An 8,489-nucleotide genomic window follows, 5' to 3' on the forward strand; every position below is an offset into this window, starting at 1 on the left:
CCTTCAAGATGTCATGTTGACGTCGTCTTCACCTGATGATAAGTTTCCATCTGTCCAGTTAAGGAAAGCAAGGGATCCCTTGGTGACTAGGTTCGCACTTGGTTTTAATTAGTAAATGGAAACACTCGAACCCAGATCACTTTAAGAAATCATTCTCACAACACTCTGGGGCTCCGACCTTCTAGGCTTCCAGGGTGGCTACTCTAATAACTTCCCTGATGGATCCAAGTGATGGAAGAAGCTTTTGTCGCCATCTCTCAACAGAACTCGAGTGATCTTTATCATTGTGTCCCCGTATCTAAATTAAATTATCTTTTGGGCCTTAGGCTCTACAACTTTCTTCTCTGTCATTCTAACCAATCACGTGAGGGGGAATTTGGGTCCACCAATTGGAAGCCTCCCTTCACTAGGGTTTTGACCTTCCAAAGGATAAGGTTGTCCTAAACCTTCCTATAAGTACATGGCCTCACTCCTATGTGTTACCACAAGGCATTCCTCCTCATTCTTCCATGAGTCAGTCAAGGGTCCTTGACTCTGCATCGCGTAGTCTCTTAGACAAAGAGATCTGTAGCCTCCTCGGCTATAAACTTTACCGTCGCATAAGCTTCTTCAAGCTAGTCTTGCCAACCATGGATTTATCTCAGGAATATAGTACAATCCCATATGTGCTTCACGGTTTCATGACGATGCCCTTGGTTCCTTAGGGCGATATACGATGTTATCCCTCTTGAGTTTGGGTGATGATTCTCCATTGGGTTCTTGGCCCTCGAGTCATCCCTTCCCACTAGTAGGGAATGATATCTAAGGGGTTTTAGGTGCTTCTGTGTTGCCTAACTACCACAAGCTTGGTGTGGACTCCTGAGAGGTTCCTGCCTCTCTTGCCACACATCGAGAGTATCGAACCCCATGTCGAGTCGGAAAACAGCTCCATGGCACTACCTAGAACCTTTAGGTGCCTCAACAACCTCCATAAGACACCAACAACAAGTATCCAACCTGCTAAGAATTCCAGGCTGAAGGTCATTTGGGAAAATTTGGTGGCTCAACTGACCCCAGGGGAAAACTCCCTTGACATTAATGTAGTGCTTTCCCTGCAGCACAACAACTTGTAACTTGGTTAAAAATGACATGCAAATGAATACAGACCCTACTGTGTGGAGGCTCTTCCACTATTTTTCAAGTTTTAATCCAAGCTCTCATGGCTCGTACATGACATGTAACAAGTTATGTCTCTTCCTTAATAAGTTATTTATGTGTTGCTTCTCACATTATTAAACATATATGTAGATCTAGGCTCAACACAACATTGTGGCTTAGTCTTTATTATCATGTGGTTTGTTATGCCTCTTATGCATCAGATGTTTTGTGTCTACCATTAGCAATCATAACAACAATTTTTCTTTCAACTTTCACACACATGCATCTATGTATTCAAGATATATATAACATATCCCCATTGATATGTACCACATATGCAAGACAATGCAGTCTCTGAATCTAGAACCATTATCTACAACACAACGATATGATTCATGAGAAGATCAATGACATACACATATAATTATCATTGAAATTACAAGGAAAATGAGTCTAGGATAAGGACTCTCCACCCAACCGTAGATAGTTTCAACCACGCTTACTTGTAGTCGTCACCCCTGAGCCAGATTCCAGAGTCTAGGGGGTTGCTTGCTTCTGGGACTAGCACACCAATTGCCACTGAACCAAGGACTCCAGGAGACTTCCCTCCTCAATCCCACCAACTGAAAATTACTTTGTTGGAAAACACTGGGAGTCTAGAGGCACCCAACCTCACCCCCAAGTGCACACACAGTTATTCGCCCCCTTCTAGGGAATCCAGAATCCACAGTACCAACAGGATGGTAACCACAAGTTTTCATTATGGTCTTCCTCTACTTCTTCTCTAGGATGGTCTCTTCCCAAGTTGTTACAGGGATCTAAAGTTTACGATCTCAGCCTACAGCCTCCACGGGACCCAAGCTATTACAGGGCTTTAGAGTTCCATCCCAATCCACAACCTCCAGGGACCTAAGTTGTTACAGGGATCCAGGGATCTTATCTCAACCTAGAACCTCCATGAATCGAGAGGCAATCTCCTTCTCTTCTCTTCTCTTCTCTTGAGCACTACCTATTGGAATCTCTTGCTAAATCTTCCTCTCAATACCACTCTTCATCCGACTTTGTATATCCTACTCTTCTCTCTCCCTCTGTCTATCCCCTACCTTTAGCTTTTCTTAGCCTCTTCCTCGGCCACAATCGTTGTTGCGTCCTCACTGGCCTGCAATACATAGTCCCTCCATAAAATAGTTGTCACGCATGTCACCATTCACCATGTGACACATGGAAAAGGATGACATTAGATCGCAATTGGTGTTCGCAGGATAAGGCATATCGCTCCTTGAAACAAGTTCGCTGATTGAAATTCTCCAATAGAGGGGCTCTAATATGAGGGTTGGGCCATAGTCACAAAGAACACAAAAAATCGAGGGCTATTGGCACAACGGCGACAAGATAAATATAAGTTTTATGTGTTAAAATCATATGGTTAGGCGGATATATGTTAACGAAGGATTTTATATAAGGTTTGGCATAAAAGGTTTAACAAAGGTTTTTATGTATTAAAACCTGGCGCGGGCCCTCCCCTATTCCCTTTCTACGTGGATCAGACCACGTCACATATCGGAGATTGAAGGATTGATATTATCGCTGCTCCAAAGTAGAAAACTCCAATTGAAAGCTCTGATATTGGGTTTGTAATGCGGTGATATTCCAAAAAAATCGGCCCCATTTTTAACAAATACCAACAATCTTAAAAGGAAGTATAAGGGAAGCTTGCAGGATAAGCGCTTGTGAGATAAGTCGATGGTTACCACCCACTGGTTTTATGGCTTAAAATCCTTCCCATAGACATTATTTTATACTCCGCTATGTTTTTATGGTTTTGATTATTCGGAAGGAAGCCAATAAGTTACCCGATAAGCTTAAAGTGGGTCGATAAAGTAGAAAGGGAATGAACCAAGGCATTAAGAGGATTTTTGGCACCATGGAAAATGATTTGATATTTTCTGGAGGACTATGGGTAGATGAGGATGAAGATGATTTTCTGAGTTAATGTTGTTCCTATATTTGACCCAAATCTTGCTATTATGATAAAACACACCTTTTATCCACTTAGTTGGATAAATGCAATGTACCTGGCCTTAGGCTAAAATTGTATATAATGGATAAATATACAATGTAAGAAAGAGGGAGAATTGTTGAGAGTAGGAAGAGGCCCTATGTGTTTAATATTTTAATAAAAAATCTTAGAGCAGATTGTGTTATCAGTTTAAGAGATTCCTATGGTGTGTTTTCAAGTTTGTGTTCTCTTTATGTTAATCTAATATCCATTCCTGAAAATATTGTCTTCAATTCATCCTTAGAGGCACAAGATAATTGTGGATCTCATACATGATAGAATTCTTTATTGCTCATGCATGTTTCTTCTGAATATTTGGTCATGAGCAGAATTCATAATCACATACTCTTTTGAATTTGACTAATATTTTTGTGTTTCCCTCATTCTTCACTATACTACAACCGACAACTAACTTGAAATATGTGCCTACCTTACCTTTGTTATCTACATGGCACATGTATGTCGTGATGTTCTATGAACTTATACTTCAGTGGCCCTCTTTCCCAATAGTATTCATTAAATATTATATCATTTACCTTCTAAGCTTAATAACCAGTCTAAAATCCATATCCTATCATTGTTGAAAATGACAATAAGAAATGATAAAAATAGAATCTGGAAATTCCAGTTTAATTTGTCCTTGAATTAAATTGAGAATTAAAATCGAATTCTATTCTTATAGAAACTTGTAATAGCTAACTAAAGTGAGTTGACTTAGTTAACTTAAGAATTTCGAGTTGGAAGTCTTTCTGAAGTCATGTATATGTTCTCCCTATATTATAGGGGTCCAGGTTGAGTTAAGTATGAGTGGTAATTAGTTAACTCAGTTTACTGAGTTAAGTCTAGTTAAATTAGTTCCAAACTGTTTGGGGAACTAATAGTAAGTTAACAATCAGTTGATGCGTTAGTGCACTCAACTAGTGCTACTCCAGTTAACTGAAGATTCCCTCATCAGAAACTCATGCATGTCCATTCTAAGAAAGACCCATTTGAGACTAGAGTGAAGGGATAATGCACTATTTGTTGTATAATTTTCTGAGTTGTACTGATAATGCGTGCAATCAGGAACTGAGCCTAGAAGGGACTGCGCAGTTTTTGATGCATTGACTTACCTTTAAGATGGGTTAATCATCCATAGGAATTGCGCAAGGAAATAGGGGCTTGGAGAGCTAGAGAATTGGCTAAGTGTTGGCCAAGAGTTTGCTTATGAGCTGGAGATTGATTTTACTGAGTGCAGGGATTGTTCTTGAGAGGACAAGCATTGTAATCTCATCTTGGATTTCTGATTAATGAAATACAGATAATGGGGTTTTGAGTTGTGGCTTTTCCTAGATACTTATTGTGTTATGTGCCATTGATGTTCTTCCTTTTGTCGATTATTGTTTTGCTCGATCTTTTATGTGCTTCCATTTTAAAGAGTAGAAGTAGATTCTTGTCTCTTGCTTTAGTAGATTGCATGAAATTGCGAATCTACAGGTTTTTATACATGGTATCGAAGCTGTATACTAGAGGAGATTTCGAAGTTTTGAGTTTTTGGGTTACAGGTGAAATTCGAATTTGTAATACATACTTCAGGATCGACAGATGGCATTCTACGATTTGCGGCTCGAGTATGCCTTGGATGGAACCTTGAATTATATAGCCTGGAAGGACAGGATGGAGGTCATGTTGGAGGATAATGGCTTGAAGGAATTGATTGATCAGGACATTCCTAAGCCACCAACATCGGATCCTAAGAATCTAGCTGAATGGAAGAAGTGTGTGGCAAGGGCGAGGCGGATATTCCCTGAGCCAGTTCGAGACCACATTATCTCGAGTCTCCAGGGGAAGGAAACTCCGGGAAAGCATTGAAGGACCTTTTCCAGAACAACAGTGACCAAAGGAAGTTGGCACTAAAAGATAAACTTCGAAAAATCAAGATGGAGGGAGGTGACTCAATTCCAAATTACTTGACCAAGTTCACTCAATGTCATGATGAACTTTTAAGTGTTGGAATCACGGTTTTTTAGGATGATATGGTGAGTCTTTCTCTTCTTGGACTCCCAAAGAGTTGGCATAGTTATCAGGACTCTGTCAATGGTCAGGAGAACTCGCGAGATTGGGAACGATTGTGGTCGGATTTGATGCAAGAGGAGATCGGGAGGAGCACCAGAGATGGGACCTCTTCCAAGGAATTGGAAGAGGATTTTTCCTGAGAGAGTAAGGCAAACTAGGCCAAGGGAAAGAAGTACCAAGGCGTGGAGGGTGGAAAGAAGATGGACTTGACGAAAGTCAAGTGTTTTCACTGTCACGAGCATGAGCACTATGCCAAGAAATACCCACAGAAGAAAGAAATCAAGAAGAAGCTTACAGTAGTGGCAGCAGGTGAAGCTCTAGCTTCATAATTCGAACTTGATTTCACTCTCATTGCATGCATGGTCGGCACTGCCATGGGAGGTGTGTGGTATCTTAACAGCAGTGCCTCATTCCATATGACAGGAAATAAAGATATCTTTAGTGATTTTGAAGAGAAATACCTCAAGCAGAGCATAGAGTTTGGAGATGACGAGAGGTATAGAGCTACCAGGATCGATATGGTTACCTTTCAGAGGGAGTCTGGCTCCCCTCTCAAGATCACATATGTGATGTATGTTCCAGGACTAAAGAAGAATCTTGTTTCAGTCGTGGTATTGGAAGACCATGGCTATGATGTGTTTTTAGTAAGGGAAAGGTTTTCCTTAGACACATCACCATGGGACAGGTGAAACAGATCGGTGCACAGGTCAAGAACATGTATGCTCTTGAGGTTCAAGATGCATGCAAATCCTTGAGGATCAAGGCAAAGGTTAGAGACTTGGTGGTTGAGAGGGAGAGTAAATTATCTCTCAACATGCAACCCCAGAAGAAGCCTCATAAGCAACTTCAAGAAGTTGTGGAGCAACAACAACTAGAGAATATGAGAGGAGACCGAGTGGAGAGATCCACTCAAGCAAAGAAGAAGCAGTTTCAGACAATTGTGGAGCAACCACAATTGGAGAAGCAAAGAGGAGACTGAGTGGAGGCATCCAGTCATGCAGAGACCTCCAATAGGGGGAAATTTCGACCCAAGTGGGTAGAGGGATCACATGCAGCCATACCTCCAAGTGTGAGGTGGGGCGATGTGAAGTGCTAGTCCCAAGAGGGCTGAAATTGGGTAGGGTCCATTGAGTGGTTTTATATCATGGTTCATACCTTGCTACGGGAGACTAAAGTACATAGTAGCAGGAGGAATCAGTGGGATTGATGCAGGCAGAGCTCAAAGTTACAGAGGCTAGAGCAGTCAGATACTGAAGAAGCGTAGAGAAGGGTTGACAACAGTGCAGAAAGGCAAATTCAACAAAAGCACAGAGTTTTAAGTCAATAGAGGCAATAATAGTCAAAGACTTTGATGACAGAGGTATCATTCTCAATCAGGTTGGATGTTATTTTTCTAGAGTTAATGGAGAAATAACACTAGAGAGAAGTGTTGCATGCAGAACATTCCAAAGATTCAGGATCGGGATTGAGTTGAATTCCTTTCTTGTTGAGAGGGAGTGTTGAAAATAGCAACAAGAAATGATAAAAATAGAATCCAGAAATTCCAGTTTAATTTTTCCTTGAATTAAAATGAGAATTAAAATCGAATTTTATTCTCATAACAACTTGTAATAGTTAACTAGAGTGAGTTGACTTAGTTAACTTGGGAATTTCGAGTTGGAAGTCTTTCTGAAGTCATGTATATTGTTGGGTTGTGTCATATTCTTTCCACGTAGTTAACAGGGGGTTTGAGGGGCACTTGTAACCCCACTTTATGGGGTCCGGGGCAGCGCCCCATAAAATTTTCGTTTTGGACCCTATGTTAGGTTGGGTGGACCCACCTATGGTTTTGTGCATGATTTTCACACATGTTTTTTGGACGCAATGATTTTCGGTCCATGGTATTAGACGTGATGGTTTTCGGTCCATGGTATTGGATGCTTCGGCATGTATAAATATGTATTATAACATTGAAAGGAACATAATGAAAAATCAAGCTTGTAGTCCCTGTTTTGGGATCCAGGGGAAAATCTCTGTGTATATGTGTTTTATGTGTTCTGCTCTCGCATTATTATTTTCTGTGTTTTAGAATTCGTATGCAAGTAATTTCTGTATGGGGTTAAAACCTACATATATGTTCTCCCTATATTATATGGGTCCAGGATGAGTTAAGTATGAGTGGTAACTAGTTAACTCAGTTTACTAAGTTAAGTCCACTTAAATTAGTTCCAAACTGTTTGAGGAACTAATAGTGAGTTAACAGTGAGTTGATGCATTAGTGCACTCAACTAGTTTCCAGTTAACTAAATATTCCCTCATCAGATACTCATGCATGTCGATTCTGAGAAAGACCCAGTTGAGACTAGAGTGCAGGGATAATGTACTATTTGTTGTATAATTTTCTAAGTTGTATTGATAGTGCATGCAATCAGGAACTAAGCCTAGAAAGGATTGCACAGTTTTGGATGCAGTGATTTCCCTTTCAGATGGGTTAATCAGCCATAGGAATTGCACAAGGAAATAGGGGCTTAGAGAGCTGGAGAATTGGCTAAGCGTTGGCCAAGAGTTTGCTTGTGAGTTGGAGATTGATTTTACTGAGTGGAGGTATTGTTCTTGAGAGAAAAAGCATTGTAATATCATATTGGTTTCTGATTAATGGAACACAGATAGTGGGGTTTTGAGCTGTGACTTTCCTTGGATACTTATTGTGTTATGTGCCATTGATGTTCTTCCTCTTGTCATTTATTATTTTGCTCGATCTTTATGTGCTTCCGTTGTGAAGAGTAGAATTATATTCTTGTCTCTTTCTTTAGTAGATTGCATGAGCTTGTGAATCTACAAGTTTTTCTACAATTAGTCTTTGATAGATAATTCATCTAGCGAGAGAGGCTTCTCCAAGGTTAGGGGTATTGGACCTTAACCTATAAGTGGTTTTTGGTTACCTCTAGGATCCCTTTCCTTAGCCTAAAGGTATTTACGAAGTGCTAACATAGTGGCATCGTTGTTGGGGAGCGAAAGCTCTATCTTCCCCAAGAAAGAACGACAACGACCTAGATCTGATTGCTAATGGTGAACAAAAAACAGACACATAAAAGCTAAATCTTTCACCTAGCGACTCCAATTTCAAAGGATCCAGATGATCAAATGTTCATAGTGACTCCACTGGTCAAAGTTCATTAATTTTGGTTTATTGTTTTCAATATGGGTTCAAGAAAAAATGTCAGGTATGCACCTATGGACAGATATAGTATTCCTAGTT

The sequence above is a fragment of the Pinus tabuliformis genome, chromosome 7 (genome assembly GCF_031772625.1).
Source record: "Pinus tabuliformis cultivar Carrire ecotype Pingquan chromosome 7, CPIR1, whole genome shotgun sequence".
Lineage (NCBI taxonomy): Eukaryota > Viridiplantae > Streptophyta > Pinopsida > Pinales > Pinaceae > Pinus > Pinus tabuliformis.